This window comes from Mustela putorius, unplaced genomic scaffold, assembly GCF_011764305.1.
Source record: "Mustela putorius furo isolate JIRA1106 unplaced genomic scaffold, ASM1176430v1.1 tig00004033_pilon_pilon_pilon, whole genome shotgun sequence".
Lineage (NCBI taxonomy): Eukaryota > Metazoa > Chordata > Mammalia > Carnivora > Mustelidae > Mustela > Mustela putorius.
In genome coordinates, this window is record NW_025422169.1 from 1,957,499 (window position 1) to 1,968,879 (window position 11,381).

General features: G+C 44.5%; 1 long non-coding RNA gene across 1 annotated transcript; it reads right to left on the reverse strand.

Annotated features, from left to right (window-relative positions):
- Positions 1-7,098: 7,098 nt before the first annotated feature.
- Positions 7,099-11,043, reverse strand: LOC106006379. Its single transcript, XR_001180399.2, has 3 exons — positions 10,596-11,043; positions 9,641-9,776; positions 7,099-7,783 (listed from the first exon to the last, which is right to left on the reverse strand). It is a non-coding gene; the product is annotated as an uncharacterized LOC106006379 (long non-coding RNA).
- Between the last annotated feature and the right edge of the window lie 338 nt (positions 11,044-11,381).

Below are 11,381 nucleotides of genomic sequence, written 5' to 3' on the forward strand. Positions count from 1 at the left end.
GAGGTCAACAGAGTGATGTGAGTGTCTGGACAGAAGTTAGAGACAAAGTTCATCCTGTTCACACAGACCATGGACCCGGCATGCTCTAAGGGAGAAGGGAAGGGTTCCCTTCAAGGGCTTGGCAGTTTTTTGTTTAAGCATTTAACATAAATAGGGGCGCCTGGGTGGCTCAGTGGGTTAAAGCTTCTGCCTTCAGCTTGGGTCGTGATCCCAGGCTTCTGGGATCGAGCCTCAAATCAGGCTCTCTGCTCAGCAGGGAGCCTGCTTCCTCCTCTCTCTCTGCCTGCCTCTCTGCCTACTTGTGATCTCTGTCTGTCAAATAAATAAATAAAATATTTAAAAAAAAATTTTTTAAAAAGCATTTAACGTAAATATATTCTTCTCCGAACTTCTGTACATTTTCCTGGTTTGGCCACCACTTCTCTCTCTCTTTCTCTCTCCTTCTCTCTCCCTCTGCATTTTTGAGAAATTCACACACACAGGATGTTGCCAAAACAATGCCCACTGACTTGAGTGGGGACATGATTTGGGAAAACACTTGGGATGCCCGTCTGTCTCCCTGAGGATCGATTTCACGGTCTCACAGCTGAGGGTGGTAGTAGCCTGATGCCTCCCAGCTCCAGCAGCAAGCCCCTGAGACCTTACACCTAAAGGAGCCATACTTTGTCCTGGGTATATCTCATCACATTTCCTCCATCATTTCTCTAGGACAAATTCTAGGTAAATTCCAGGATTTGATCCAATAAACATAATGTCATATACTCTTTAGTACAGGTATTGTCAAGATATATAGAAAATATGGTGTACAAGCTAAAAACACACTCTGACAGCAACTGTTGAGATTTCAGTCCCAAATCCAATAGCCTGGGTATCGTGTGACTTTGGGTGGGTCACTTCTTTACCTCAGCTAAACTGTGGATAGCTAACCCTCTCTGTGGCTTTGAGAGAGGGGGTTGGGAAGATATGTGTTATGCACATAAAACATCCAGCAAGAGCTGCATAACTACTTGCTATTCTTGTTGAATCTATTAGTAATCTAACATGAGCAAATAATTAACCAACGGTGTCTAGAAGCTTCCCAACATTATTTTTTTTAATATTTTATTAATTTATTTGACTGAGAGAGAGAGATCACAAGTAGGCAGAGAGGCAGGCAGAGAATGAGGGGGAAGCAGGCTCCCCACTGAGCAGAGAGCCCGATGCAAGGCTCGATCCCAGGACCCTGAGATCATGACCTGAGCTGAAGGCAGATGCTTAACCCACTGAGTCACCCAGGCGCCCCTGACTTCATTATTCTTCCATCCAGCCTCTGCTTAAGTCTGAGTGTGTCTACACCTATGTATATGTGCTGCCGAAGCGAGCACTACACCTATGTATATGTACGTATACACATACACACATGCACACACACGCACGTGCTTTTTTTTGAGTTTCAGGCATAATTGTACATCAGCCCAACTTTAGGATCTAGTGCCTAAAATAGGATAAACTACTTAGCCACAATAATATAATCACACCCAGGAAAGTATATAATAATTCCATAATATCAATGAATACTATTACACTGAAAAGAAATAAAAAATTAAAAAAAATAATGCCCTAATATAATCTATCAAAATATCTAAATATCTATATCCACATTTTATCCATAGTAATAATTTATATTCAAGGCTAATATAATATACATAATTATACAATATATAAAAATATATTTGTAATAATTTACATCCCAAAATCCATATTTCATTGTCCCTAATTGTACCAATTTTTTTTTATTTTTTATTTTTATTTTTTTTAAAGATTTTATTTATTTATTTGTCAGAAAGAGAGCGAGCACAGGCAGACAGAGTGGAAGGCAGAGTCAGAGGGAGAAGCAGGCTCCCTGTGGAGCAAGGAGCCCGATGTGGGACTCCATCCCAGGACACTGGGATCATGACCTGAGCTGAAGGCAGCTGCTTAACCAACTGAGCCACCCAGGCGCCCCCAAATTTTTTTTTAAAGCCCTTATTTTCCAAACAGGATTCAGTCAAGATTCATGCGTTGCATTTGGGACCTCATGTCTCTGATAACTGCAAAAGGCTCCTCCAAAGTAAAATGTTTAAATATACCTTCCCAAGTCGAATTCCTGAAGCGGAGAAATTAGGGGACCCCTGGCTCAGATCTCTTTCTGTTTACTTCTGCTGGTCTTTACGCAGCTCAGAGGGACATCTGTTGTGGTTTCTAATGGGTGTATTTCCATTAAATGAAACCTCAATTGAAAACAGCAACCTCGGGAGTCCAGTCCTCACCCGTCTCAGTGCTAATGTTTCCTGGGAGATTTATAGTCCCTTGTGCCTTCATTATTTCTGTCGTCTTTTTTTTTTTCAACTGTTATTTTGGGCATCCTTCTGTCTTCTTCCTTTGCACTGCGGTCCCTTCCATCAACCTGGCACCTCGCATCTCAAAGATGAGACGAGAAATCTGGGGATGCTGGCCTGTCTCGTGTTCCCACACTGGGGGATCGACTCTTCCAAACCACCGGCCAACGAGACAGGGAAACAAGCTTTCTTTTTACTTCCAGATTATTCAAAACTGTACAGTGAGCCTATCTGACGCTGTATAGACTTCTCTTTAATTGGACTAGCACCTGCTTAAGTCCTGGATTCTCCAAGCTCTTCTGAGCCATTTTGAACTTAAAGTTCGCATTTCCTCTTCCTACTGAGAATGTTCACAGCAAACAGGATTGACACTTCCCAGAGGAGAGAGGTCGGGTTTGCTCCTTCCCAGAGGGTCACAGTGGTATGTATTGACACATTCCAAAGCCTCATAAAAGCTGTCAGAGACTGCCCAAGGGAAACACCCGTTAAGTATCATGGTTCTTGATTTTTACGGCTACTAATAACTTTTCCCTTTGAGTTGGCTCAGAGCTCTGTACATAGTTCAAACAAACAAACCAACAAACCTTATTTCTGTCTTGTCTACTAGTTTGCTGTGTGATCTCAGGGAAGTCGCTTAACCTTTCTGATCAATAGCTTCTTTTTTGTTAGGACAAAAAAAAAATAGTATGGGCGGAGAAATCACTAGAGAATAAGGCTCTCTGGTAACAATTGAACTGATCTAAAAAGGATTTAATTCGTGACTTCAAGTATTTATTTAAAACTGAGGACCACTTATGGTTACTTCTAATGACTAAGTTTTCAAACACTGAATTTCCGAAACAGAGTCACTTATCTAACCTTAAGGATCAAAGTTCCCACAAAAAGTTTCAGTTTTTTTTGTTGTTGTTGTTTGTTTTTGTTTTTGTTTTTGTTTTTTTATAGGAAGCAAGTTGAGGTAAAACACTTCAGCTCTGATCCAAAAGTTCACCATCATTTTCCCATCGGGACCTTGAGAACAAAATGAATTTATGTAGCTTTGGTCCCATAAAAATATTACCAAATGTTTTAGTCCTAGGCTTCTAAAATTGCTTCTTCTTCTAAGCTTCTGTCTTAGCTGAATATTCAACTAGACCCCTCATGCTTCCTAACTCCGTAGCAGATACTTTCCCACTGTTCTTTTGAGGCAAAATATGAAAGCATCACCCTGTTTTATATATTTCCCCATTTTATAGAGCTCTGCCACCATCCTGTTGTGTTCTGAGAGTGATAGCAAACTAGCCCAGTGTTCTGGAAGATTCTGATGGTGTCACCATGGGGTGATTCTACTCTGGCCTTGCTGTCCTCACCTCTACTGACATTCCTCACCCCATTCCCCCACCTCAGTGGCTCTTTCTACCATTTGAGACAAGCTGGAAGGATCTGAACAGACTCTTAGCGTTGAGAAGGTTTAAAAATACGCACAAGGGCTATTTTCAAAATAGAGAATTTGAAACCCTAAATTCTAAGTGACTGGGCTACCTCCCTCTATTTTCAAAAGCAAAGGACAATATTTTATCTTAAAATTAAGGTTGACATAAATAACAGTGTTTAGAGAAAACTCTGTGCGAGCGCCTAAACCGAAAGGGACAGGCTGGGTCCTCGCTAAAGCCTGCGAGAGAATTAGGGGAAAGTCAGAGATTTCCTGTCTTTGTAATGAGTTTACTAATTAAATCTTAATTGTAAACCAAGCTGAGCAAAATTTAAATGAAGCTCTGGTGCCAGCGGCCAGGTTATTATGGTCGAATTGTTTATAAGGACAGGAAAGTGACTTTCTAAACATCAGATTCCTGTGCGTTAGCCAAGATTTAGAGGAAGTCTCCATGTGGAGAAGCACAGAAAGTAGCAGGATGAGTGACTTGGGCCTTGAGATAAAGGACACTGACATGTCCTATGTCCTCTGCCTTCAGTCATGGCCAGAGGCAACGATCTTTTTGTTTTGATGGACTGGAACAGCCACGTGTGCAAAAACCAGTGTATTTTCCTCCATTTTATGACAATCGGTCCAGCCATGTTGGCAATGACACAATAGGGATAGAAATGGAGATTCTTTTACTTTGTAACCCCCGACGGCTCTCTGGATAAATGAGCCTCGTGATTTTACAGGAGTCCAATCACACGAGCTCATCAAAGCTGACATAATAGCAGAATGGGGAGGAAAGAAAGAAAGAAAAAGTTTATTGTTGTTGTTGTTGTTTTTCCTCCAGGAGTTATTACAAGGACTTTAAAAAAAAAAAAACAGGCTATAAAATAAATAAAAACAAAGTCCTGTGCCTATCTATGTGCTTTAGGATAATTTATTTACTATAAGATGAAGTAAAGGATCCAAAGGCTCCTGGTTTTTGCCTTGTTTATTTACATTGTCTCATTTAAATAATTTGCCTTACAGATTTTCATTTTAGAGGTACTTGTTAATAGCCAATCTTTTTCCTCTGGCTTCTCTATATACATGTTTTGCCATCAGAAAGCTCTGTTTCCCTCACTGGCCGTTGAAAATGCTTCTGTGTACTGAGTTCCCTAGAAGGTCCCCTCGCGAGCTAGTGATTGGGAACTATGTGGGAAATATTCTGTCCAAATCCTAAAAGCAATTTGGTAAACAAAGAAAATAATGCCTGATACCTGCGGTTAAGGTTGGGAGGCTGGTAGCCATGTTCATTGGCATAATTGCATCCTTTCTCCTTCCCTGTTTTCCAAGGAAAGCACCCACAGCGAGGATGGGAAAGATGCTCTCTCAGGTCAGAGGTTACAATGAAAGAGGAAATGAAATTGTCTATTATGTAAACTACAGTATATAATTACCATAGAATTTATTCCACTCATCTATATAATTTCTAAAACACAAAATGCCACCAAAATTTTTTTTCAATTATTCTGCTAGACCTCCCCTTGGATCAGAGTAAGAGAGGTTGCCTTCAGAACAAATCATGGGACTAGACTCCCTCCCCTTGGCCAAGTGTCATAATCTATACTCTTGGGTCTCGGCCTCAGATGTAGCTGGCTTATGGGAAGTCGTAATTCCAACAGGAGCCACATTAAACATGAACGCTACATGTCTCCACTCTTCACAAGGCTATTAAAGGGCTTAAAAGAAGGCACTGGGAGTATATAATTTATTATTAGTGTTATTGTCATTTTGACCTTTTAATCCAAAAGGAAAGAACCCAAGGAAAGCATCCCCTGGAGGGCTGTATAAAACAAGCTTCTTCCATCTCTAATTTCTTTGAGTCACTTTCTCAATTATCCCCAAAGAGAATTTTAAACTGTCTACTATTTATTTACTCAGTAAACTTAATTGTTTTTATGGGACCTTTTCCAATACTCCCAGTTGTTGTTCCTTTGTTTTGTTTTTAATAAGAGATTTACATAATAAAATCTCATTCCATCTCTGAAATCCTTTGAGGTGACTTTGAACTATGGTACAGCTCGGATCTCAGAAACACAACTCCTTTAACTTTGCCATCTTCCGGGTAAACCTACGCTAATCGCAAGGTAAGAATTGGAATGTTTTCAGACTGTCTGCCGGTGGGCGCTGTGACCATTAGTGGTTCCTGCAGAAGAGCCTGGCTTGGCCCCTTTAGTTTCTAGAATGTTCTTCAAGAGAGAAAAGGCAGAAGTCATTTCAAGTTTTGTCACAAGGTCAGAACTTTGGAGCCACCAGGCTTTTGTCTGGAGGTTGTTGAATGTACTTTCGTATTTGTTCTTTTTTTTCCCCCTTGTTTGTTCTTTTAAACTGTTGTCCAGCAAAATCTATTCCTCCACCTTGTCACCATTACTGATGCCAAGCCAAGAACCAACCTAGACTCAAGATGGCTTTCTAGGGAATCGGCCAATTCTAGGAACCCTCAGATTACTAGAAGGACTAGAGGGAGCTTAGTCTCCTACATTTTGAAAAAGATAAAAGAAGGATTTGACTGGCCCAGAGTGCAACTGCTCCCTAACATTTTAGCCCTACTCAGAATCTGGGTCTCAGGATCACCCCACCGAAGGCCTCACGCTCCGTCCTCTGCTAATGGCCCAGCTTTTGCAGGCTAAAGAAGATAACTTCTTCTTCGCTGGTGTTAAGACAGGCATCAGGAAGCCTTCTTTTATTGAAAATATATTTAGTGTGGGACAGAATCCAATTTCCTATAGCATGTAAATTATCTACGCTGAAGTACTTGTACGGATAAACTTAGAAGGTCTTCCTTTACCTTTGGGTTAACACAGACATTGGTGCATGTTAAGAGAATTTAAATGTTATTTTGTCCAATGCCTTGATTTTGCAGGTTAAAAAGAGAGAGAGAGAAAAAACAGAATAGCCACTATATGGCAGAGACATTTTGATGCTTCCTCCACAATTCCTTACGCGATTGTGTCTAGAGAACCCAGACATTATAAAGAAGCCATGAACGTGTTTTTACTTCAATGGGGTGGCTTAGCCCCAGGGTCAAAAACTGAGTGGGGATGGCACAGTAACATCTGACATCTGCTTTCGAGGGGACTTTGTTTCATTAAAAATTGATTTTTTTTTTTTACCAATTAGACTTCCATTTTACCTTAGAAATAGACTTCAGGGGCTCCTGGGTGGCTCAGTCAGTTAAGCACTTGCCTTCGGCTCAGGTCATGCTCCCCGGGGTCCTGGGATCGAGCCCCACATCGGGCTCTCTGCTCCTCGCTTCTCCCTGTCCCTCTGCCTGCCACTACCTCTGCTTGTGCTCTCTCTCTCTGTGTGTCAAATAAATAAACAAGATCTTTAAAAAAGAAAACAAAAGAAAGAAAAGAAAAGAGAAAAGATAGATTGCAGGGATGTGATGTGATCATCTAAGCTGCCCCAAAATGTGCGACTAGTCTGGGGAAAGGGAGATGGTAAGAAGTTCCAGCTTAGCGGCCACAGGTCGGAGTAGTTCCAGCAACAAGTTTCACAGCTAAGCGTTACGCTCCAGGGCTGATGGCCACAAGCCCCAAGATGTCGTGATTGGGCCACTCTGTCCCCGACAAAGCCTAAGTGTTCGGCCGAGGCCACAGCATCTCATTTGATTTCAGAGAAAATCTGGGAAATTTTAGAAAGCCCCAAACTTCTCTCTCTCTCTCTCTCTCTCTCTCTCTCTTCTTTTCTTGCAAACAAGGGAATCATTGCTTTGGAAAGCCAGAGTCCTTTTGGTTTGTGGGTTTGTCCCCCCAAGGACATCAGAGATCACATTTTCCACCCAAGCCTGAGCACTGCAGCCTGTGGGTTCTGGAGCCCATGTCGGGGGCGTGCGCGAGAGGGAGGAGATCCCAGCTCTCCCGCTGACGGCAACGAGAGGGAGGCGACGACAGAGGGCAAGTGGGTTTGGAGGCACTTTTCAGTTGGCCATGAAGAGCCTGCGGCACTGACCGTCCTCCAGGTCCAGTCCCTGCGCCTTGGTCACCTGCGGGGTATAAGATCGGGTCACGGAAAGCTGTGGACAGCGGGTGGACAACCACTGAAAAAGATAACAACCCTTTCTCCACGAGAAAACTAAGAGCCAGGAACGCTGTGTCTCATCATACCCGGGTCCCCAGAACCTAGAGCAGGACTTGACCTCTAGGTCATGTTTACTCTATCTTTAATGGCAGAACGGCTGCCATGTTTGGGAGAAGCATGAAGCCAAGAATCAATTCCAGAAACATTCTCTCCATATCTATTAGTAGCAACGTACGAAAAATCACAAGAGACATAAATATTAAAAAAAAAAAAAAAATTCTGAGTTTCAAGTGGCGTGGCGTGGCGTGCCAACAAGACTGTGGCTGTGAGGACAGACGGGGTCCCCTTCCCAGGGTGATCCGGACAGAGCTCTGTGATCTGGGAAGCCACTTCATCTCATCTGCCTCATTTATTTAATCTGTACCATGGGAATAAGAAATGTACCACCGGGGTTCCTGGGGGGCGCCGTCGGTTAAGCATCTGCCTTCAGCTCAGGTCGTGATCCCAGGGTTCTAGGTTTGAGTGCTGCACCGGGGTCCCCGCTTGGCAGGGAATCTGCTACTCTCTCTCTCTCTCTACCCCTCGCCACTATTCATGCTCCCTCTCTCTTAAATAAATAAATAGAATAAAATAAAATAAAATTTTTTAAAATGTGCCCACCTCCCAGACTTATTACAGGGACTAATCGAAAGCAAAGTGCACAACACAAATCTTGGCAGATAGCAGGTGTTCAGCTAACAGTATTGGGGGGATGATGAAAAATTTTTGTTTACTAAAAAAAAAAAAAAAATAGCATAAACATAGAGACAAATGTGCAGCTGCCCTGGACATGTTCTACATATTTTTTGCAGCTCCGTTGAGATAGAACTGACATACGACATTGGATCGGTTTAAGGTGCACTGAGGTGATTTTGATACAGGTACATACTGCAAATGATGACTGCAATGAAGCTAGTTGTCCCATGCATCATGTCACGTAGTTCCTTTTCTTGGTGGTGAGAGCTTTGAAAACCTACTCTCTTAGCAGCTTTCAAATATATAATACAATATTGTCAACCACAGTCACCGTGCCATACGCTCCATACCCAGAACTGATCTTATAACTAGAATTTGGTGCCTTTGACCACATTCACCCATTTCCCACCCCTGACAACCACCGTTCTACTGTTTCTGTGGACTTTCATTTGGGTGGGTTTTTTTTTTTTGTTTTTGTTTTTGTTTTGATACGCATGTAAGTGAGGCCAGGCAGTATCTTTTCTGTCTCATTTATGTCACTTAGTACAACGTCCTCAGGTTTCATCCACGTGGTCGTAAATTATACGACGGTCGTTGTTGTACACACACAACATTTTCTGCACCCACTCATCTGTCGGTGGGCACAGCATGTGTCCATGTTTAGTCAATGCTCTTTCCTCCCTGCCTGCAAGATTTGTGATCCCTGCCCTCCAAGAGGCCGGCATCTGACTTGACTTGGGACGCAGAAACATAAAAATGAAGTAAGCTTTTACTACCTTCCTATAATTTCTATTTAGAGTAACTTTGGGGATGTTTTAGAGTACCGGTGAGCCAACTTTTTCTGTACAGGGCCAGCTACTAAAAATAAATAAATTGATTGGTGGATTGATTGATTGATTTGAGGGCTTTGATAGCCGGGCACATTTCTCACAAATATTCCACTCTTCCATCATAATGCAAAAGCAGCCAGAGGGTACGGAGAGATGGGGCCGGGTTCCGATGTGGTAGTTTCTAGAGCTGCCATAGCAAAATACCCCAGCCTTGGGGTGGTGGGGGGAGGCAGACTGAAACAACAGAAATCCATTACCTTACAGCTCTGGAGCCTGCGAGTCCAAGATCAAGGTGTCAGCAGGGCTGGTTTCCTCTGACGCTCCTCTCCTTGGCTCTGGATGGTCGCCGGCTTTCCCAGGGGTCCCATGGTGTCTCTGTGGATCCAGTTCTCTCTGTTCATAAAGACACTGGTCTGTTTGGATTCGGGCCCACTCTCGAGGTCTAACTGAAAGTCCATCACGTCTTTCAAGGCCATGGTCTCCCAAGCCCATCACAGTCTAAGGCACTGGGGTCAGGACTTCGGCACACGGATTTGGGGAGCGGCACAAGGCAACCTACCACACCCAGTAAAGCTTCATTTGAAAGAAAACAAGAAGAAACAAAAAACAGCCACAGGCAGTGGGCTCGATTTGGGCCCCAGGCCCTAGTTCGCCCACCCCTGGGGTAACGTACTCAGTCTGCCACTTCGCTTTAGAGAGGAGAAAAGTCAGATCAGAAGAAGCAAAATGAGGTGCCCCAGCCCACCCTGTGGTGCGAGTAGAAGCCAGTAGGACACCCTTGCCGCCAGCCCAGAAGCTCCCACAGCCCCATTCCAGGCAACGCCAGGCCACCTGCCGTCAGCGGGGAGCGGAAGGGCCCTGTGGGACGTGGGCGTGGGTGCGTGTGCAGGAGCAGAGCCCAGAAGGCCAAGCACCCCTGAGGGCTGGCGCCCGTCACACCTCTCATGCAAGGTGTCATGAGGAAACAGGATCCGCACTGTGACCTGAGGACAGGAAGGGCTTCCTGCTGGTCGTCTCTACCCCCTCAGACCCATCACCACCTGCAGTCATCCTCATCTCCTGTCCCCACACAGCCTCGTGGTGCTCCTCCAGGGCCCAGCTCCCTCCTCCTCCCTCTACCCCCTACTCCCAGAATCCTCTTCGGGAACCTCTCTCCATCAGCAATCAGCGCTCTCTCCCCCACACACTCTCCCCGCCCCCCTCTCTCCTCACCTTCCACAACTTCTTCCTTTGGAACGTTCCAGCTCTGGGGATAAAAACATTCAAGGGTCTCCCCCCTTATAACACACCTTCTTCGACCCTAAGCCTCCCGCCATCTTCCAAGAGCAGTCCCTGAGAACACACTTCTTAACCAGTGGGATTCCGGCTCCCACCCCCAACTTTCCACTCAGATCAGACTCACTGGGGTCAGCCATGATTCTTTTGTTGCTCAAACTAATGGCCGCTCTGGGCTCTTATCTTGCTTCCTCTTTCTGTTTGGCACTTAGCACTACTGACCACTCCCCCTTTTCACCCTTCCTCCTTTCTCTTCTGTGGTTTCACTGGTCCTGGATTTTCCTCTTTCCTCCCGGTCACGCTTTTTCCAGATTCTTCTGCCTCCGGTCCTGGTATCTGAGCTTCTTGAGCTTGGAAATATTTCCTATCGCGATCACCTCTGGTCAACGAGCATCGAGGGCAGATCCTGGCATGCTTTCATAAGCATTCAGTCATTAATCGCCCGTTCCGCGGTGGGAGCCCTCCAGATTCTGTCTGTGTTCCCCTCTCTAGAACCCTATAAACAATCACATTCCCTCTCTGCCTTTCCTTTTCTTCTCAGATGCTGATCTCCCTCCTCGAGCTCTCTTGATGTCCACATGTCCAGTGTGGTGGGGGAAGGCGGTCCTGTGAAGAGGGAGGCGGTGATGGAAGAGATACTCCCGCGGGCCAAGGAACATGGAGCCCGCCAGGAGCTGGAAGAGGCAAGGAAGGTTCAGGCTTCACAAGGAACAGACCCTGCCA